At 35.1% G+C, this 23,712-nt stretch overlaps 1 protein-coding gene and 2 long non-coding RNA genes across 3 annotated transcripts in view; 2 read left to right on the top strand and 1 right to left on the bottom strand.

Moving 5' to 3' along the window:
- LOC121740587 overlaps positions 1 to 8,907 on the bottom strand; it is a 17,959-nt gene extending 9,052 nt beyond the window's left edge. Inside the window, exons 1-2 of the long non-coding RNA XR_006037650.1 lie at positions 8,848 to 8,907; positions 6,646 to 6,648 (exon numbers count right to left, since the gene is read on the bottom strand). This is a non-coding gene — a long non-coding RNA (uncharacterized LOC121740587). The remainder of the gene's footprint in view (positions 1 to 6,645; positions 6,649 to 8,847) is intronic.
- Positions 1 to 23,712, top strand: part of LOC121740578 (suppressor of lurcher protein 1-like) — a 362,163-nt gene that overhangs the window by 144,467 nt on the left and 193,984 nt on the right. The window lies entirely within an intron of this gene.
- Positions 783 to 23,712, top strand: LOC121740590. The gene is made up of 3 exons (XR_006037653.1): positions 783 to 912; positions 12,717 to 12,719; positions 23,698 to 23,712. It is a non-coding gene; the product is annotated as an uncharacterized LOC121740590 (long non-coding RNA).

Genomic DNA, 23,712 nt, shown 5'->3' with positions numbered 1-23,712 from the left:
TCAAGCATCACTTATTGCATTTGCAAACAAAAAATAATTATTATTAGTCCAGCCCTAGTAAAATAGTCGTTTATGTTTACAATATTATATTAAATATATTTTTATTTATATACCTACCTATTAAAAACGATTCCTATTTATATATTATATGTATATTATCATATTAACATGCGTTACATTCTTTTTTATAAGTTTATTACATTTTTATGATAATTAACATTATTCATAAACATTTCCCTACACCATGTCAATATTGTAACAAATACCTTAAGGTTCTTGTATCATGTTATATTTAATATCGACCTTTTGTATTTAAACTATTTTATTTCTTTTCCGTAACTTGATTTATGGGGGTAGGGGTTCGCGGAAGACCAGGGACAGCGGCGACTGTCGCTGTCAAAACCTGAGCGGTCCCCTTTTCCTTATTTTTTGGCATTGCACTGCCATAAATATTATGTTGTTTAAATATGCAAATTTTGTTACTTTTATTTTAGGATAGTGCTTTCTTTGTTTTCACATTCTCTCATGTACACTTTTTTTTCTCTTTTGTATTTTTTGTTTATTGTGGTTGTGTAATGTTAAAAATTGGAATAAAGATTTTTTTATTTTTTATTTTTATTTTATTTTATAGTCCTGGCCTGGCGCCCTGCGGCTTTAATTTATTCCCAAGAAATAAAGATAAAATTCGAGGTACTCGCTTTACGAGCCCTGAAGATGCGATGAAAGCGTACGAAAATGCCACAGAAGAGACCCCTAAGGAAGACTGGACCCACTGTTTTTTCGGTGGTTCCATCGAATGTGACGATATGTAGAGAGGAACGGAGATTACTTCTAAAAACAATAAAAGTATTGGCAACTTTCTACATTAAGCCGTTTTTCATTTTCTAAACATTGTCAGTGTTACCTAGGTATGTGTACTGTGACCATTATCCATACTTCCATACTATCAATACTAATATTTTAAATGCGAAAGTGTGTCCTGTCTATCTGTCTGTGACCTCTTTACGCCCAAACCGCTGAACCGATTTTGCTGAAAGGCATGGAGATACTTTGAGTCCCGGGAAAGGGCATAGGATACATTTTGTCTCGGGAACGAGTTTTGGCGCAACGGAGTTGCGTACGTCATCTAGTTTAATATAAAAATCTACCCACATTTTATAATCATCGTCAAATTGTTAACCAATCAAGAACTCTATTGAAACGATAATCCTATTAAAAAGATAAGATACATTTTTATTGTTCAATTCTGTTACAATTTTTACAATGCGAGGAACGAATACATTTATACAAAGTTCACTGATATGGGAAAACTACAAGTAGTAAGTACTAGTATGAACTGTGTCTGTGTGAAAGAAAAAAGTAACCTAGAAACTTAAAAAGGTCATAAATCGATCATCAACCACTCAATTTGTCCAACATCTCTACACGACGTCAAAGGAAGGCTTACACGATCGTAAATATCTAAGCATTCAGCGGGAATTTTTTCAACATATCGCGTACAAAGGGTAACCCGGAGGAATTAATATGACCGCATAACGTCATACAGAATGCCCGAGTAAATTATAGCGTGTTAGAGCATATTTTATACGCGGGGTGTGAATTGTGATAGAAGTTCTTTTAAAAGTTTTTTAACGGACATTGGTGTACCACAATAGGGTATTTGACAGATTTTTAATTTCTATCTTGAATTACTTGAAGAAAAGAAGTTCATCGAAAGTATTTTTTTAATTTTAAAATACGTATTTCGTAAGAAACATGTAAATAAATTCAAAATTCAAATAACGCTAAAAACGCTTTCAGTAATATGGAGTCGCGCTTTATAAGTGACGTCACTAGCGTGTAAACCAAAACATATTTTAATCTGTAGTGTAAACGAAATTACGCGCCTATAACGTCATTATGACATTAGCCAATCCGGATCGTTTTCAAATAAGTGTCGCGAGAAACAAAAAGCCGAACATATTTTTGTGTTTTTACCCGACTACGGCGAAGCAAAAAGGAGGGTTATGATTTTGGCCTGTATGTATGTATGTATGTATGTATGTATGTTTGTATGTATGTATGTATGTATGTATGTATGTATGTATGTATGTTTGTATATATGTATGTATGTATGTATGTATGTATGTTTGTATATATGTATGTATGTATGTATGTATGTATGTATGTATGTATGTATGTGTGTATGTATGTATGTATGTATGTATGTATGTATGTATGTATGTATGTATGTATGTATGTATGTTTGTATGTATGTATGTATGTATGTATGTATGTATGTATGTATGTATGTATGTATGTATGTATGTATGTATGTATGTATGTATGTATGTGGATATGTATGTTCATCTGTTCCCTCGTAACTTTAAAACTACTTAACGCATTTGGACAAATGAGATGTCGTTAGAAGCCTCTTGACTGTCCGCTGGTTATAGGCTACATGACATCACGTTAAATTGACTGTAGCACCATCTAGGGGACTGAAAGTAAAAATCAAAAAAAAAAAAATTTCCTGACAATGTCGTGTGTCGACAAAATCAAAAGAAAGAGCTTTATTAGCACATTTCAAATATGTAAACATGATTATCAATTTCTCACGGGCTTACGAACAATCACCTGATAATTGCAAGAATTCATAAATCACTTCAATACAATATCTATACCAATACATATTATAATAAAATTGGGATCGGAGATGGGAATAGGAAGGGGAGGATCGAGGGGGGGGGGGGAGTAGGAGAGGGGGGGGGGGGGGTCGGAGGTAAATGTTGCTTTCATCAAAATGGTGTGGGGGGCTTCTTCGCCTCTGGCCTGTACCAAACTTCCCCCACCTGGAAATGTTGTCGCGTCGTCAGTGTTGAGTTTTGATTCTCCTTTTTTAGGAACAAAGTTATAAATTAAAGTGAAATTATTGTACCCTAAACTAAACATACACTTTTTGACTATCATTTAATTACCTATATGGAGGGCTTGGGCTTCGGCCGGAACTTGGGGGGGCTGCTACCCTAAACTAAACTTACACTTTTTGACTATCTTTAATTACCTATATGGAGGGCTTGGCCTTGAAATTAAGCCTGGCCGCATATTATACGAAATTTCTGATCAGAAAACTTCGGACGCCCGTCGGAACGCACTCTGTTCATACATTTTGTGGTAGACCCCGCATACTATCAGAACTTTTGACGTGTCAAAATGTATGAGCGGGGCGGGACGTCCGAATTTTTCTGATCACAATTTCGGATACTGTGTGGCCGGGCTAAAAACGCCTACTGAATTCGAAACCAGTATGCATTTAGTAAGTTCTTCGATTCTTTATACGTTTACTTCTATGACTTATTTCAGCACAAACTTTCGGCGTTCGGGTCCGCAAACACTGCTCGAAATAGATAATTGTACTTGCATTGTAAGGCCGGCAATATTGATATAGGATTTTGTTTGCGCACACACAGGCTACAGCACGTAGCGTTGTTGGTTTAGCGAGTGTTGACCGTACCGCGAACGATTTACTGCGATTGTTTTGGTACACGAATAAACCTAGCCAATAGAACTTGTAGTATTTGTAGGAACGTAAATAAAAGGCTTATTTAGTCTTCGATGTAACGGAGGTTTATCCTACAAACTCTAGGTAGAGTTAATTTGTAGTTACACGTTATTGTGTAGACCTAGGAAATAAAGGCCTAAAATTATTTTTATACCATGTATTTTAGTGACAACAGTTTTTGAGATAAAGTCCGGTGACAAACAAGCAGAATTCTGAGTAATAGGAACCTGTTTTTAGTCCTTACACAATAATAAAAACCCATTCACAATTGAATTATGAAATACATTTAACTTGCACAGACAAGCAAAATTGTAGAGCGCAAATAATTTTTAAAACGTTCGATTTCTATCGTAAATTTTATTGTTAAAATAAAAATACTCGCTGTTAAAAAATTGAGGGCAGTAAACTGTGATGTTAATAAGAATAATGAAAACGTTTAAAAACTATTTTTACTCTCTTTGTTATAGCTCACTTTATTTTAGCTCTAGAAATGCATTGCGGTGTAGTTAAAGTACCTCACGGCCTAAATAGCTTAAAACTAGCTCAACGGCTCACTCTCAAAACACGTACCATTTTTCTTGTAGACTAGAATATTTTCTAGAAAAATGCATCACATTTTTTTTTGTTGTCGTTGTTGATAACTTTCGCCTTAAAAACTTTATGCTTCGAAAATATTTTAAACGTTAAAGGCGTAATTTTTTGGTTATTTAAATTTCTCAGAGTAAAGAGAGCAGATCTTCTGCCCAAACGATATACCTGGTTAAGCCGAAGCCTACTTTTAATAGATTTTAGCTTTTTTAGGTGTGTGTGTGTGTGTGGGATTTTAAACCGCCGAAACTCCACGTGTCTATAGAAAAAAATTGTAGACGCTCTGCAAAACTACTATATAATCAGAATCAAGTCAAGGTGGGATTGCCACCATGATAGATTCAACAGCGAAATTATCAAAAAAATGTACGAGATTTCACAAAAGGCATCATCCCAAATTCCATACTTATCCGTTATATCAAATTCCATACTTTTTTGACAATATTTTGTTATAAGTAACATCGTTGTCAAATTTGTTGAACTTTCTAACGTTCCCTGGCTCTATATTTATAGTTCTGTCGGAGCAGAAATTCCTTAATTTTACGACGTGACTGCGCACTATCAGAAAACACAAACGCATTTCCCAATTCAACAAAGATCTATATTCAAAAGATGTGCTCGTTTCGGTACAGCATTAATATGCATCGTGCGATCGCCGGCGGCAAACACCGCGCCAGTCAATACGCCGACTAATTGTCGTTCTAACCGGGACACGCCATTATCCGAGTGTAATTGAAAGGGAAATACACGATATATCAATGTTATTTCGCGTGATAGATAGAATTTCGATAATTCTGACGTTCCGGTGCTTTTCGAAGCGATAAGTTCTGATCGATCTGATCGAAAAACAATTTTTGGTTTAAGCTATTTTAGAGAGAATGAGTTTAAGTGGATTAGGATTTAGGACGCTAAGGGCCTGTTTCACCACTTCCTGATAAGTGACGAATAGGCTATCCACCAATTAACTTGACAGATCAAGTACAATAGAGAATCTGTCAAAAAAGTTGTAAATAGCCTATTCGACACTTTATCAGAAAGGGGTGAAACAGGCCCTTAGTGTTATGTATTCTTGAGATACGTAATAATGTTTAAGAACATGTTTGTCACTGTCCAAAAAGTGAAAAGCTAACTAGGATGCGAAAAAGGCAAACTCTATTGATAGAGGCGATTCGTAGTTTAATCTCGTTCAAAGTGACGTCAAGAAAGCGCGTAGCATCAAATGCGTATGCCCAATCAAAGTACAAAAATATCCTGTATTCTGTGCATATCTTAGCTAGTTCAAATTACGTGGGGATAAAAATAAGTGATTAAATTATCATAATAGCTAAGATCGTACGTAAGGTACAAGTTTGAAGCCCGCTACATGAAGCGGCAGGAGACGACGTGTCGTCGCGACACTACTGGTTTCTATGTATTTCTATGAATAAGTGTCGCTAGCTTCGTTTCATTCAATACATACAAACCAGAAGTGTCGTTACGACACGTCGTCTGCAGCTGTCGCGTGTCGCTCGGTTCCAACTTGTTCACAACAACCTTTTCGCGAGAATATTATAGGTATACTCCGCGCAATCCACGAAGACGCGCCCTACCACTCCTAATCGTTTATAGTATATGTGTGCAAGCTTTCGCCAATGTTTGAGTGTTATCGGTACACACTAATTACCTACGAGTGCACGCACACACTACAATAAATAGACCAATTAAGAAAAAGCGTCACGGTCAAAAAGAAAAATGCTCACCCTTTTGGGATGAGCATTTTTCTTTTTGACCGTGACGCTGTGTGTGGTGGGGCGCGTCTTCGTGGATTGCACGGACTATACACACAATTTCAGAACAAGGTCTTAAATTAAAAGTCCACTCGCTGTGTCTGCGCATAATTCTGCTCATATTTATACGAACATATTTCCTCTCGAAGTCCGAGCAACTTCTAAACCGACTTTAAAATTTTTGCAAACGCGTGTTGGTGCATACTCCCCGAGAAATTCATGCACACAAGTGGCTTTTGATTCATTGGCACCGAAGCATATAATATTAGAACTTCCATTTCTATAATTTATTTTCGACTCGTATTTCCATCTTTTCCGACAAAGCTATTTTTAATCTTATAAAACTTTCAGAGTTTTCCGTTCGCTTTGTTTCTGATGAAAATGTTGCATAATTTATTGTAGGTGTAACACGTTATTCAATAGTCGTTTATAGTTTATAAGCTGAGCTAGCTTAAAACTAAATATAAAGGAATTATATTTAAATACCAAGAAAGATAATTTCGGAAAATACTAGTTATGATTGTTTGAACGCAACTTTCATCCCTAAAAATCATCTAATCACTTAAACGAGGAAACACGAAAATCTAAAACATCACCAATCTTTTCCACCGTAAACAAAATACAACTTAAGAGCTGAAATACTTGCAGTATTGCCAGCTGGACTATATTAAAACAACGTAGAATTTACTAAAGCCGTTACCATTGTAAGGAATTTCAAAGAAGAATATAACGCGCGTTTTGGCTCCACACCAACTATCAACGACACAACTGGGAAATTTTCTTAGTTGATCAGACGCCGTTGTAACTTACGGAAAATACTGGCTTATACAATTTTAATGAGCGTACATTAGGATGTAGGGATTTGGGGCACCCGTATCCTGCTTATTTTATCTGTATTGAGTAGGGACTACGCCGGATAAATTATGTATTTATATCCGAAATATACTTCTAATCGATACAACAGACAACAGAGACGGAGCGGCGTTTAGGCAAACATAGCGTAAAGACATAGTAAAAGTAGGGGAAGTAAGTTATCTTCATACAAAAGCACATACAAAACTTTAAAATGGCTGCAGTTTCTGAACCCACCACTAAAACAAAAAACGCTCTTATTATTTTTAATCAGTTTTATCTAATGTACAAAACCTACTAAGTCTCCATGACGCTCGAGTGACTACAAAAATAGCACCCTCCCCTCCTCAACTATAGATATTTTATTTCGGGAACATTAATGCCAAATTATAGCAAAACAGGATATTAGCTTTAAACAAAAACATTTTATATTAATAACTCTTAGAAAACCTTAACAAAATAAAGAATACTTCATATTTTATGAGACCAGTATTTTTGCTCTTTCCGTTAAAGATGCAATATTTTAAAGAACATTAAAGCGAGTTCTTAAAGAAAATAAAAGATCCCTTTTAAGTGCAAAGTGATATCGTGCTGGTTGTAGTTAAATATAGTCACTTCGTAAATGAATACTCTTAATATAAAGCCAACACAGTTTATAATATTGCTAAGTTAATAAAACTACTTGCAATTTTAGTAAGGACATATTTTGATGTGTTTTGATAGAATCTACATTATTTTGTCTATCAGAAACGAAGTGTAATACGATTTTTGTAGTAAATAAATATCATAAAATTATTGGCAGGATATGTGCATTGTGCATCCTTTGTCTAATGGCCATAACATCTTTACTAATGATATAAACAGATTATTACATGATGTTTACAATATATAGGCTATTGTATATGATATTATTGTGTGTTTGATAAGAAATAATTTTACAATAATTTTGTAACAGTTCAGATGGATTTAATTTCTACAAGTCTTGTAAAAATGAAATCCATAATTATTTCAGTATGCACAATTTTCTTGCTCACTCAGCGTGAATGGTGAACTATTTTCTCCAATCCATTCTCTGTTCAGTGAACAATCGAAGTCACTGAACAGGTATTCAAAGAGATTTCCAAAGATCCATTTAGTCATTTCGACACTTTAATAATTTTTACGTCACAAACATAGATATGACATAATGTATGTTTACGACATAGTGCATCAAAAAGATAGATATCTCCGACTGCTCAAACGACGAAGCAAATATCATGGAGAGAGTAGCTATAACACGCAACTACCTACTAGAAAACAAAAAGCCTACTATATATTTTATACAAAGGAAAATCTCTATAGGATTCCCTGAATTATATCTTCATCTGAATTTAAGGAATCTTAAACCACTGAAACTATTTGTTACATCACATTATTATGTTACCAGACATAACTTCCTAATTTTCGACATTGTTGCTGCTCGTCGCGTCAAGTTTGATTGAAAATTCGCAGCATTCTCCAACTCAACTATTTACATTTAGAATGTCAATATAATTTTGATTTTAACATTAATTAACCATAGATTAAGGATTGGCTTCGCTTCGCTTCAGAGCTCGCAATAGACTAATCATAAATCTGTATTCTTAATAATTTTGTACAGACTTATGAGCCACAGCCTTATGGCTCTTTTGGCGCTAAAATCGAAGCGCGCTATGGCGTGGCCTGCAGTGGGCCATCATGGGCCATTGTGGTGTACTGGCATAACACTTGAGTGGCAGCTGTTTTACATTCACGTCATCCTCCAAGTTCCATAATATTTTCAATCTGCAATATCTCAAGTATCGATGACATAGCGGGGATGCACAGCAAATGCAATCAAATAAATGCCAGCGATAGTTATAAATAATTTCAACACATACAAAATAAAACTTGGATCTACAGTGAGAGTGAAATAGTTGGCTAACGCCAAGCAGCAGTTAACTTGAGTGAAGCTTTTAAGTAATAAAAATGTTTTAACAGTTTCTCACGGAATCCAGTTTACGCAAGTGCATTTAGCGTGTACTGATACCCATAAAGTTAATATACCTAGCGGAATAGGGGAACAATCCCGATCTGTCAAACGAAACCGAAATTGATTTACATCTGTGTGTAGGTACAAATATGTTTACGTGTGCGTGTTAGCAATGTATTTACAAACATCTTTCTAACGGCCCGGCCGCACCTGCGTCTATCGTCCGAAGCTTCGTGCTATATGAGACGATACTATTGGACGATACACGTAGATCGTCCAATAGTATCGGTTTTAGCGCGAAGCACTACGCATATGCGGCCGCGGCATAGAGTTAAAATTGTCAAACAGATGAAAAAAAAGAGTTCTGCCGTCTTGTATCACGCGTTTTTTTTTTTACCGCGCTGTGTTACTGATAGTGACATCTTGCTTGCTCAGCCCTTTGTTCCTCTTTTATATATTTTATGGTTATAGTACTTTAATTTATTCGCTATTCGCTACAAATCGCTTACAAACCCTTATTTTCAATACTGCAAACGCGGAACACAAGCTCGAGAGCTTGCATTGCGAACTCTGCACTGTTTATCTTCAGATTGTTATCTCAAAGAACATATTCCAATATAATTTTCCACTTTAAAGCCTTGCCTATTATTTTATAATAATATGCATTATGATTGTGCAAATGTATTTGAAAAATCTGCGATAAATATTTCTTCTATTGTTTCTGTAAAATTCTTATCAAAATATTATTGAAACAAACTACCCCTCTATTAAGGGGCTTTAATATAATAGTTTATTTACGAATTTTCTGGCGTTGTTGTTTTTGATATAATGATGGAATATCAAATACAACCACGCCAGAAAATTCATTCACCCAAAAAATACATAACATAACAGATAAACTGATCAACTGCTCATAAAAAAATCATCTCATGTAAACTATTATAATATTAAAGCCCCTGAACAGACGGGTAGTTTGTTTCGATAATATTTTGTTAAAAATTTTACATGTATCTAAACGTTTACCACAAAATTTCACCAGTAAACTTTAATCTTATGAAGTACTTATTTATATTGTACATAACTTTGTTTCTATGTTTCCATTAAAATATATTGTACAAGTACCCAATCGTTAACTCGACATGGCAAATGGTTAGGTTAGGTCTACTAAAACAATCGAGGGTAGGCATACAAAGGAATTAGTAACAAATTTGGACGCTCACCGCAAACGACTTGGCAGTCTCGGCACAGAAGGGATGTCTAAGACGTTCGAGTTAAGTACAACTAATGGTTTAATCAGACTTGATCACGATGGTCGGAATGAAAGATTACTACGCAAAATCTTCCAAGCTGCTCATGAAATCCACGGGTGTATATTATATCGGGGTATTTTCTGAAAAATAAATCTAAGCTTAGGTGGGTTTAACAAACAACTAGCCCATAAGAGTTTCTGATTACCGATACTCTTGTTTAGACAGAAAATACCTAAAATATGGTCGTAGATAATAATTATTATTTTTATGGAATCTTCTCTGAAAGCAAGTTAGAAAGAATTATTATATTTTTAGGTATAATATTATTGGCTTTAACCCGATAGCAGGTAGTAATTAGTCTTTTGGCTTGGTTACCTTTTTAGTTCCTTTTTGATAGCTTACGTAAAATGGGTACCTAAGACACTACAGATAAAAAAAAAAAACTACTGACTTAGTTTTTTTTTACCGAAAATATCGCTATCGTGAGCGAAAAGGACAGGCTGCAATAGGTAGGAAGGACTGTATATTTTGTCCGTCATCACGCTGTCTATGAAAAATCTTTAAAAAAATAACTAAAAAAGATTTTTCACAATAATTACAAGAAATACGATACCCTAATAATTATTCCACACGTCTGACGTCACGGCTTATTAAATTCAAAACCAAAGGTACGGGGTGGCCAAATTCGTCGGTTTATGAAATTTAACAGGTGTATAATTGATGAAGGTTGTAATAGGCAACCAGACCCCGTATTATAAATTTATATTATGTATTTAGTATAATTTCTCCGTATTAATTATGCTGAGACTCTTTGGGTTAACAATTTGTGTTTCTAATAATTGCAGGTGACAGGTAATAATATAAGAAACAGAGTGTAACCAAGTGAAATAACGTCATATTTTGTCGTCTTATTTTTGTTTTTGAAATTTGACAGTTAGAAAGACCGAAAATAACAAAAGTATCTTGGTTAAGCACCCTGTTCCTGTTGCCAAACAACCTTAAAATTCTTTAGGTTGCTTGCATTTTTTTTTATCAAATACGCACATACAACAGTAATTTTATTTATACATTTAGTGTCTTATTCATCAATCAATTAATTGTTATCTGCCCAATTTAAACTACTCGATTTGCTAAAATTATTGTAAAGTCAGAAAGCTTGATGGTTGGCTGGATGAAGAGTTTTTGATAAAATTAATTATTTAAATAGTAGCGAGCACTAAGGTTATAAAATAAGAGCACTTTGCAGTAAATGCAGACATACCTGTTAACTGAAAAAAATTAACTGAAAGTAAACTCATTGTAAGTACCTAATAAAATTTCCCATCAACTGAGCAACTGCCGTAAATTCATATAAAAGTATTTATTTAGCGGTTAAGCCCTTTAAAGTCTGATGGAGCTGCAGATTCCCGACTTTATCCCTTGTCACTGACAGGATTTACTTTAATTTTCTAACGGAAAATGTTCGCTGCGATGATTTTTAAGTCCCATTAGTGGAGTTTTTCGAACGTGTTGCAAATAGTTAATGCATTTGACATGCTTTGGATTGGATTTTTAAAAAGCCTTTGTTGGTACATTATTTTTTGATTCACTAAATAAAGGTGAAAGCTATCGAGCTATTTTGTGATATTATGACTATTTTTGCCCGCGGTTCCTGTTGCACGAAATAGGTAGATACCTAGAATCTCCCGCGGTTCAAACTTACCTATACGGTATACCTACGTGTTTTTCTGAGTTCTGCTCTAGGTATTTATTTGCCTTTGATTCAAATTGGTCTTGTAGTTTTGGAGCCTATTCGACTAAAGACTACTTTTCTTTTGATATTGGAATAGACTCATACGAGTAATATTATATTACTTGTTATAAAACAAAAAAGTTATCAGCTAGGGATAACCGTGTCGCGAGGCAAATTCACAAATCACTCCCCTAATTTGATAACGATCAATTATAAGAACGTCTCAATATTCCCCTCAATATTTCCAATAGCACCGACTCATCATGATTAATCGAGAACGCTACGCTTGCTCCTTTAATTGGTTCGGCAAGAAAACTCCGAATTTTTCCAAATACTATTATCCACTCAAATTAGTTCTCCGAGGAAGTCATTAATATCAATCAACGGTGCTTTGTGGGCAAACGCCGTATCGAGGAGTCAAAATTTTGTGAAGCCTTTCTTGTTTGGTCTCCATTATATCGTAAAGAGGTTAAGTATCTTTGTACGATTTTCTGACAGTCACGAGTACAAGGATGTTTTGCGTGAATCATGCGAGTGTGGATGGAACAGCTGTCACGTAAAATACGCTGTAATGATTGGGCCACAATATTCAAAATGCTTGAATGACATTATTACGAAAATGATTTTTTAAATAAAAATAATGAGTGTATCAAAAGAAACTAAGCTTATAAAATTGTTATTATACTAATGACACAGAAACGTAATGAAAAATTCGAATTGCGTATATTTTAATTAAAAAGGGATAACGTTCCAAGAATGCTTATCTATTTTCACCTCATTTCCCAAGAGGGGTTTACAGATAAAACCCGAGTTTTTATTAAAAATTTCTTTCTTTTACTCGGACAAACCGGCTTCATCTAAATTGTTACGGACACCTGAAAAGGGTAAAGGGACAATAAATTCCTCTTCAGCTGAGCCTAAATCGTTTTACTTCTGATACTTTATCAATCAACCTTTGAAGAAATAAATGCATTTGCATGTTGTAATAACGTCATAGACAGTTATATTGTGGTTAGTATTTTTAAAGAGTTTTTAAGTCAGATTGTTTTTTATGCAAATCCGAATTTTTGCTAATGTGGAGCATGCTAAAGAAAACTCTTACAGTACCGGTAAATAAAAAAATATTGAAGTAAAATTATAATAATAAATCCAAGATAAAACCGTTGAAATTGTTTCATCACCATCAATTGAGACAAACATTCCCTTTTTCAAACATTTCTCAGGATTATTTGATTACGGCTAAATATAATGTTGATGTTCATAGTTTAATTGCAAAACTTTATATGCTCACTCGAAGTTGAATGATTTTTAACTGGCTGAGCAAAGACAAACTTCGGGCGCCTGGGGCTTTTAACATACATATAGTGAATTGTTAATAATCCAATTGAACCGGAGTTGAAGTTCGTTCTAGAAGGAAAAGAGAATAATAATAAATTAACTGTCTATTAATAATGCCAATCCAATTTGTAAATACTCGTAAAATTCTCATCGCAAAGTTTTTTTTGTTTTCTATTAGCTACGTCGTTGAAATAATAATTCAAAAATTCCAAGAAGATTTTTACAAATATTATGTCAAACAAACGCCAATAAATTTTTGCAATTCCCAGTGTGGACTCTGGACGCGTTTTCCTTGGCTGGACACAGAATAAAAATCGGCCAAGTGCGAGTCGGGCTCGCTCACGAAGGGTTCTGTGCCGTACCATTACAGAGAGAAATCAGAAAGTATGCAAAACATTGTGTTTTTTGTATGGGACGGGCTTCAATTTTTTAGTAACGGCCGCACTCGGAGTCATTCAATGATGATCAAACTTTGATTCACTTAATGAAGAGCTTAACAGATAATATAATTGGACGCTGTTAAGCATTCGTGTACTAACCCACATAAAAATTACGTATTGAGTTATGAATGCAGTTATGTTCTGTAGATGATTTAGAACAAGACTGCATTCAAAATTTACCAACATAAAAAATTGTGGGTTAGGACATTAATGCTTAACAGCGACCATATAGGGTTTTTCAAAATCACGATTTCGATAGATAGATCGATAGATATATTTCTATTGGTTCAACCTGTAAAGGGTACATGTTAGACAAACGGCAGACATAATATAATAGCTATTAAGTACAGGCTACGGAATGCCTCTCGCGTCGACGGTGCAGACGGAAATATTTTCCCCAGGAATCCGCTTACATACCCTATGCAACTTCAGATTTAGCTGGTTGACTCTAACATTACATAGATACATTTAATAGATAGCCATATTATTATGGGCCTAAATGCCTGAAATAAATGGTCAAATAAAATAAAATTATACTTATCTCACAGATCAAGCTTTGCTCTGATAACTAGAAAAATGGCAGGCTTACAGACGACACAAAATATAGCACTGTCATGTTGTATCACTTGAAAGACGAAACGAAAAGACGAAAAAGCAATAGCTTTTTCGTGACACTTCTTGCAGCTAATAAGCTGCAAGAAGTTGCTCTAACAATTAGCATTAATAATATTTTTTTAGACCTTTTATTTTAGCAGTATTATAATCTGATTTAACACACACGTTACCAGCATTAACAGTACTATTATTCACGTAGAAGAATGAGAACAAACAGCAATAAATATATAGAATAGGTGAAGCAATTTTAGAAAAGCGTGGGTTGTCATGATATATGAGCTAGGTAGCCAAGTAAATATTTCCAATTCGTTCTAATGTAACGACTAGTTGTAACATTACTTTTATCGGGAATACATTTTTATTATTGCTGATATTCTTAGAACTAGTAAGTCTTACTATCTTGATACAGAGATTAATTTCAATAATATACAAAGTAAATATGCTCATCCGAAGCCCTCAACTCCATGAATCCAAGTTAAAAAAGTATTTAAAGTGCTGTTTTAAAAAAGTTTCAAATTATTTTCTCAAAAACAAATGATCAATTTACAGTAATTAGGACTCCAAAAGATTAAATTTCTAGAAAGCCTGCGGAGACTGGTCTCTCTTTAATTAAAATCTTTTGGCTGTATCAAAGGCTGCTAAGATAACTCAGATTACAACCCTAAACACGGCTTTAGTCCTATATGGAATTGAACCTTTCATCCGAAAACAGTTATTTTAATTTAAGTCTGCCTAAGGAGGCACAATATCACTTGATAGAATTGATCTATTCAGCGCCGACCGTTCTCACTGGCTTAATAATGTCCTTATTCTGAAAGGGATACCCACATAAATTTACATGGATTCTATCAGGCCCCGTATGACCGGGAGGTGTTGAGACGTAGGGGCATAAATTGGCCCCTGTGTGGACCATCTGCGATAAAGCCTGGGGTTATGGCGTATTGAAATCAATGGATGATATTTATTGGAGATCCACTCCGAACCCTCGGCAGTCTCATAAAAAATTGCAAGCGAAGATGACCCCTAAGTGTTTATAAAAGGGTCTCATGTTGAGGATGAAAAGGGCAAAGGGTCTCTTATAAACACTGACCAATAACGGATGTATGACATGAGATAAGGACTTTTGATTTGCCCTTTTTTAATTTATTCCGGAGTTTATAAAAGGACTTTTATTTTACCATTTTATGCTTTATATTTTCAGTATTTTTTTCTGAAAATAACGCCTTCGTTTAGACTAATAATTATTATTATGTAGAGATAAAAATTTAATAATTTCATCATTATCTCTTGTACATAATATTCCTGAAACATGTTGATGTAAAACGATAATTCCGCACTACACATTCAACAGTATCATAAAATAAAGATACGTGGAATCCAACAATTTCCTAGTGCAGTCAATACGATTTTATTTTAATATCAAACGCTAGAAATGTATGCATTTCGTTGAAAGGCAGTCTTATTGAGCGAGGCGTTTATTCGGAGTGGTCTTAAATCATCGTCTATTGAATAATAGGCTTCGGAAAGATGTCGATGAAAAGGCACGCCTTTTGGCCGGTCCATTTGTTTTATTTAGGGCAAGGTAGAGTGTGCAAAAGTAAACCTTTTCCAATATTTTTGAAGAGAAAAGTTCTTTAGCGTGGCGTTGTAAATTTTTTGGAATGGGTAAAAAATGATCGAAAGTTCGTAAGATGGAGGAAGAAGACAGCACACACACAACACACAGTTGTTAGCATCGCTTTATTTTTTGCTATCAACACTCCCGGAGTATAACCCGTCGTTTTTAGGGTTCCGTACCCAGAGGGTAATAAAAACGAATATTACTAAGACTTCGTTGTCTGTCCGGCTGTCCGTCTATATGTCTCCAGGCTGTAACTCAAGAACGGTAATAGCTAGAGAGTTGAAATTTTCACAGATTTTTTATACGTGAGAGAGCCATGCTTCGGCACGAATGGGCCGGCTCGACCGGAGAAATACCACGTTCTCACAGAAAACCGGCGTGAAACAGCTTTTCGCCGAGTGAGTGAGTTTACCGGAGGCCCAATCCCCTACCCTATTCCCTTCCCTACCCTCCCCTATTACCCTATTCCCTCTTAAAAGGCCAGAAACGCACCTGCAGATCTTCTGATGCTGCGAGTGTCATGGGTGACACAAGTTGCTTTTCATCAGGTGATCCATTTGCTCGTTTGCCCCTTTATTTCATAAAAACAAAAAAAAAGATTATGTATTTCTGTTGCCGCTTTAACAAAAAATACTAAAAAATAAAATAAAATTATATTTAAGGGTAAGGTTAACCCCATAAAACATATGTGATTTTTTTGGCCTTTTTTGCTCTTCAATAATAGCAACAGGCATTTACTAGAAATTTTCACTCAATCCTTAGTTTTAAGAGTACTTTCTTATTTGATAATAATAATATTAAATAAAAAATAAGAGAGGCTCCCATACCACAAATTTGCTCTATAATGGTACGGAACACTTCGTGCACGAGTCCGACTCGCAATTGGCCGATTATTTTATTAGGTGAACTAGATACGACATGGTAAGCAATAGCCGTCGTCAATTCTGGTGCTGCGAGTTGCGTTCAATGATCAATACAGTATTCTGTCCTCGGTGAAACTCGACATAAACGTCGGCTCGGTAGTATTCTGTGACGATAAGGTGTTGATCTCGTTGAGCCGGCCCATTAGTTCCGAAGCATGGCTCTCTCGCATTTAAAATGTGTGGTATCAATATCTAATAGTAAAATATACTTTTCCTAGAATCTTTATTCATTTTAAAGCTCTATTATATTTTTTCAATTTTGCTTATAAAATATAGGCACATCATATTACAGCCAATAAAATAATATATTTTCTGCTATACTTTCTTATCCAATATAACTTTAGTACCTCATTAGACATATTATTCTCCCACGCTAAAAACTTCTATTGGAAATAAAATGACGCTACTCCACTTTTCAAGTAGATAACCAGGAATTTTATTTTAATTTTTAATATTCGCAATGAAATCGTTCATACTTTTACAGTTTGGATAAAAGTAATGGACCAAGAGCCAGCGACAGCCAGACTTTCGTCCTTTTATAAAAGCTTTTTATCATTCAAGCAAGTCAATACGTGGGAGAGCCATGCTTCGGCACGAATGGGCCGGCTCGACCGGAGAAATACCACGTTCTCACAGAAAACCGGCGTGAAGCTGTGTTTTGCCGAGTGAGTGAGTTTACCGGAGGCCCGATCCCCTACCCTATTCCCTTCCCTACCCTCTCCTCTATTCCCTTCCCTTACCTTCTCTACTTTCCCCTATTCCCTTCCCTTTCCTTCCTTACCCTCCCCTATTACCCTGTTCCCTCTTAAAAGGCCGGCAACTCACTTGCAGCTCTTCTGATGCTGCGAGTGTCCATGGGCGACGGAAGTTGCTTTCCATCAGGTGACCCGTTTGCTCGTTTGCCCCCTTTATTTCATAAAAAAAAGTCATTTTATAAAAGTCAAGCAGCAAGTAATTTTATAAAAGTTTTTCTGTACATGACTTCTATAGAGGTCAGAACGACCAGCAACTTTATGGAGTTTCGGTTGCGGTTACTTTATTAGATATCCAGTTCTGAAGGTTTAACTGACCTTCGATAAAATATAGAGCTCAATTATTTATCTTATTTTTTCTTGGACAACTTGGTATCTCGTCTCCCAATGCCCGATACTTATGACAGGTGCTATCCACTGCCCGACACTCCTGAAATATAATAATTAGACTTGTTGGTTTGGTAGTGGGAAGCGATGGCAGGAAGAAAAATTGATTAAAGTAACTGCGACTGAAACTCCATAGGTCGTTTTTACTTCTATCGGGGTTTCTGTACAGGAAAACTTTCAGCTTTTGTAAAATTACGAAAGCCTTGCAGTCACTGGCTCTTAGTCTATAGGGCACGGGACGGACAAATGTAGCGTGATGATTGAATTTGCGAGCTACATTTACATTTCTGATTTATACTTGGAATTAATCAGAGTCAAATTAAATTTTATAACATAGTTATTCCTAGGTCGGCTCTAATGGAAAAATGTAATCATAGTAACTATTAATAACTTATAAGTAATTTATAATACTAGATAACACCCGTATGTCCTTTTCCAGTTATTAGGCGTGAAGAGGTAACAGACAGACAGACATCACATTTATAATATAAGTTGGTAAGGTTATTAATTAGTAAGTTAGTAACAAGCCAAAGACCATATTTTTAGGATCTAATAATCACTTGAATTCCTTGTTTTATTGTTAACTAGCTTTTGCCCGCGGCTTCGCTCGCTTTAAAAGTATTGTTATTATTATTATTAACTAACGAGCTTTTGCCCGCGGCTTCGCTCGCGTTAAGAAGTATTATTATATACCAACTTTCATCCCCTATTTTAACCCCTTGGAGGTAGATTTGATCAAAATCCTTTCTTAGCGGATGCCTACGTCATATCATCTACCTGCATGCCAGATTTCAGCCCGATCGGTCCAGTGGTTTGGGCTGTGCGTTGATAGATCACCATGTCAGTCAGTCAGCTTTGAGTTTTATATATATATGTTATAGGCAAACTCCGAAGCTCCGGCGCTCCTAGGTTGGACTGGTCAATCCTCAGGTCAGACTGAATGACTTAGTCAAAGCCCAAACAAATGTAAATTTTCGGCCTTTGACTAAACAATTTTCGTCAAACCTGGGAGGGACTAATTTGGTCAGGCAAACGTCAAAACACAATTTTATTAAATCGGGTTTTGACGAGTCAAACTCCGATATAGGTATGAAGTGTCTTATCTTTGTATATTTGGAAGCATTTTATCATTTAAGCAGCTTTCAAGTCTTAACCGCTTAACTCTGCCAGTTCTGACACCTGATTGGTCAGCTTACGTGATTTTCACTTTTATATTTGAGATGCTTTGAGAGAATGCCGTGTGGCATTAGGCCCGCCTTTTGTACGATGTGCAATAAAGTATAAAATAAATAAATAAATGCTTTGGAATATACGGAGGTTAGTTTGTAAGATTAGGTACGTATAAAAAAATAACATTTTTAAAATTTTGATGTTTATTGGTGTAATAATTTCTTAAGTAATTAAAATGGAAAATTAATCATTTTTCTGGCATGGTGAGGCATTAACTTTAATGTTAATTGTTTTAATAATTTCTTAGGTAGTTAAAGTGGCAAATTAATCATTTTTCTGACATGGTGAGGCATTAATGTTAATGTTAATTGTTTTAATAAACTTCTTTATCTACGTTTTTAGTAACAACAACACCGTTTGATTCACTCATCTTCAATTTTACACAATTACACGCCCGTGTGCGTGCGTACACAATTGAGCGTGCGCTCAATGAACGAACATGAAATGACAAAACAATCGGTCCGAACACCGCGAGAGACATTATGAACCTTTAAACATGTTCAGATCAACGTTTGACCGAGTTTTGCAGTCGCTTCTAGGATTGACTAGGCCAAAACCGAAACAGAATAATTTACTTTCGACGTTTGACTGAAAAGTTAGGAGCTCCTGGGTTAGACTAAAAATACTTCAGGCAAAGGGCGAAATTGAAATGTATTTCGGGGATCGCCTGACGGCTTTGGCCAAACCTAGGATAAACCAGTCCTTCCGCGAAGAGACTGTGTATCGGACTTTGACTATAACATATAGATTTAACTCTGGCTGTGGTCTGTGTTTAATAAAGTTATTATTTTTTTTATATTTTCATTTCTGCCTAACGCATTCACAAAGCAAATAACGCAAAGACACCGCACCTCATACATCAGCATTGGTGAAAGCGTCAATTCGTTGGCGCCACGTGCGGGTATATTTATGGGCAAATTACAGTCGGGCTCCACGTTACTGATGCGGTCTAAAATATCACCCACCTCACTAAATCACGAAGGTAGCAGTTGATTTACATTTCCCAGGTGTGCAAAATTTGGGATAAAGTGTGTTGAAGTAGTTTGTAATTATAGTATGGGAGCCCTGGAACAATTTTTTTATGACTGTCAAGCAAATTTTTTATGAGTAGCTTCATTTTGATAAGACGAACAACGTAATATTTTGTATCTGTGAAAAATCTTGAAAGTGGTAACTAACAGAGATAGAAAGGATTTCATACTTTGTTTCGATGATACTAAAATTATTGTTTTATTTGTAGGATAATTTTATTTTTAAATTATATAACTATCATAATATTAATACGCGAACGAAAAACTTTGTAACCCTTTTTACGAAAAATGGGGAAACGTAGGTGCATGAAATTTTGCACATTTATAGTTTATATGGTGAAGGAGTGCATCGAACTAATATTATTTTGAAATTATGCTTTTATCATACATTTTTTTTAACAAATAAAACATTACACACACACACATGAGAAATGACAAATTTTTGAGTGACAAGCCTATACATACGAATTCTCTTTTATTTATATCTCTTTTATTTATGGTTGAAATCTGTTGACAACAAGTTGACAAATTCCCAGAGACAAAAGTTGGAAAAAAAAATATAAAGTCAATATTTTTTTACAAAATATAGCCGTAGTAGGCCAAACTAAGGCGAAAGTGTTTCTGTTACCTCTTCATCGCCTCCTATTAGGATTAAAATTGCCAAGAAGATATTTAGCCTGGGGACAGGACACCAGGACAGTTGCTGTCCTAAAGAATGTATGCGGTTCTTACACAATAAACTCATTGCTACGCGACCAAGTTGCGGGCAACAGGTAGTATCGTTATAAGATTGAAATTTTATTTTACGCAGTAAATTTTAAAGTGTGCATCACAAGTTTATTCAAAATGTGCATAAAATTTTATTGCACAAACATTTTTAATCCTTTTCATAGCGTTGTTGATTCCTTAATTCAACGCCAATCAAAAGCGATAAGATAAACTTCTGTCAAACATCTCAAAAACCATAAAAAACATTTAAAAAATCTATTTCAACACAAGGCAGAGAAACTGTAATTCACAATTAGCTCACAATGATTCGTGTTGGTTCATGGCCTTCGGACGGACTGCTGAATTGCAAATTTCCTTCCTCGGTGTATTTGCCTAAGCCTGCAGTGAGGCATATAATTATGACCACGTATTCCCCTATAATGTAACGACAAATATCTAAGTCTTAAAGCAACGGAATTTGCTAGTTTAATATAGATTTAGATTTAACTAAACATTTTAAACGTAACAATAAACTATATGCGAAAAAGTAAGTAAATAAATAAATAAAATATTTATAACTAAGCCAAGGACATATTTTTGTCTATGTAAAAAATCAATGACAAACTTTAAAGTAGTTATTATCTACATCAAAATTCTAGAAACATTTAATTAATAGGTCAAGATTCTTTAGAGTAATTTCACACCTCAGCTGATTAATTCGTTAAAATTAAACGCATAAGGTGGAGCGCAATAAATAATAGCACATCTCAACCGCGAATAAATTCAAGTCACCTACAACATTTTCGTCAACATGTGGATGAGGAACACGAAATTCGCGTTAATCGTTTTGATATTCTTAGATAGCATTTAGAGTATATTTAGTCGGGATGGTAAGTGATATTTCGGTGCATTTCGCTGGTGTATATTTAAGTGCGCATTGCGGAAATATTAATCAAATGCGATTCAGAATTGCAGGCGAGATTACAGTCATGTTTCAAAGATGACAGCGGCGTCATCATTCGGGATCAACGGCTCGTCCGACCGGGTCACACTGACCCTGTATATTTCATACTTGTATTTCGTATATAAACAGCTACCTTTCTACAATACAATAAACTGCGAGTAGTAACAATTAATATTTCCACCATAATCACCTCCCACTTGTTGGCGGCGATTGATCACCAATGCTTGTCAGAAACTGGTGACACGGCGATAATTATGTGGGGCAGAGACGACTGTCGCCGATTGAGATGGGTCGCCCTTAATAACGGTGTCAGACCCAATGAAAGATATCCGATGAGATTACACTCGTGTATACTTAGCCTAAAGAGGTATCTCTGTCCTTGTTATAACATGTTTGGTATTACCTAGCATGTCATACAATACAATAATTTATAAAGTGTACACAAAAACCTCATTTCGTAATACATCCATTTATAGAAGTCTACTCTTTACTATTAGAATGAGAGATAATGAAAATTATCTATATAACACATTTAAATACTAAAAACTGGACGGCGTTAATACTAAATAATCAGCCAAGTGCGAGTCGGACTCGCGCACGAAGGGTTCCGTACCACAATAGAGCAAAAATAGGCTGAAAATAGTTTTTTTTTTGTATGAAAGCCTAATTTTTTGCTTAATAAAGCTAAGTTTAATTAAATTTTATTATAAATTATTAAAGTGCAAATAAAACTGAGTATTTCGTGTATATTTCAAGTGCCTATGTATTGTCGTTATTGGTTTGTTGTATGGGAGACCTTAAATATTTAATTTATTTTGTTTTCAGTATTTGTTGTTATAGCGGCACCAGAAAAACACAATCTGTGAAAATTTCAGAAGTCTAGCTATAGCGGTTCTTGAGTTACAGCCTGGAGACAAACAGACAGACAGATGTACAGATGGGAAGTCTCAGTAATAGGGTCCCGATTTTACCCTTTGCGTTCGGAACCCTAAAAAACGTGTGGTACTCGGGGCTGCTTAACATGGTCAAAGCAATTACAGTTATCATGATATCCAAAGGTCTATTTGTCGTCACCGATACCGCTTGCGGACCTGTCACTAATAGTCCGAACTAAAATAGCTTTGACCCGAGCCAGACTCATAATTTTATACCAGACTTTGGATATAACTCGAGATTGCTTTGGATAATCGTCAGTGTTAAAGTGCAGTCAACCTTAATGTTTTATGAGCATAATAACATCTACTCTAATGTTATTATTTGTTTTAAAGAAGACTTACAGATGATTGAAGAGTAGGTAATTAATGTCATCAGCAAAGCCATTAAGAAGAAGAAGGAACATTTAACCAGCACCAAAAAAAACAATTATTTTAAAGGATTATCCAAAGCTATATAATCAAATATTTTTACCTGTGAATATCTAAATGTATGTAACCCTAACTCATAAGTGAAACTGGATTGACACGTTTGTAATGTATTTAATAGGGTTTTCAATATGAACAAAACCATCCGAAATATATTGTAACCGGGAAAACTATTTCATATAATTTATAACTGTTTAATTGTTTTAACATAATTAGGCCAAATAAATTGGTAACGAGCACCCCAGAATATCCCAGATTCATATTAGTTTACTTGAAAATTTTATTGTTCTGTGGAAACGAATATTTTTCCAGAAAGAATAAGTTTAAAAACTTAAGATTGGCCAAGTTGTTTCAAAACTTCATAATTGCTAACTTGGAATCGAATATTCCTCTTTATAATATCGATCTGCTAATCCAATAATCCACAAAAACTATCGCACATCGTAGCGGTAGGAAAAACTTTGCGGATGTAATAATTTATTTGCAAATAAAGTTATTTGTTCAGTTCCGAGGCCCCAATTCTCGTACCTTCGATTTTAACTTTCAGACTGTCCAGGCAGTTTTTCTGTATCCCGATTCATTCGAGAAATTTCGATTGCAAAGTTCAGAAACATTATGTATGG

The sequence above is a fragment of the Aricia agestis genome, chromosome 3, assembly GCF_905147365.1.
Source record: "Aricia agestis chromosome 3, ilAriAges1.1, whole genome shotgun sequence".
NCBI classification, from domain to species: Eukaryota; Metazoa; Arthropoda; class Insecta; order Lepidoptera; family Lycaenidae; genus Aricia; species Aricia agestis.
Note: the sequence above shows the minus strand (reverse complement) of the source record. Positions and strands in the feature narration are given on the sequence as shown.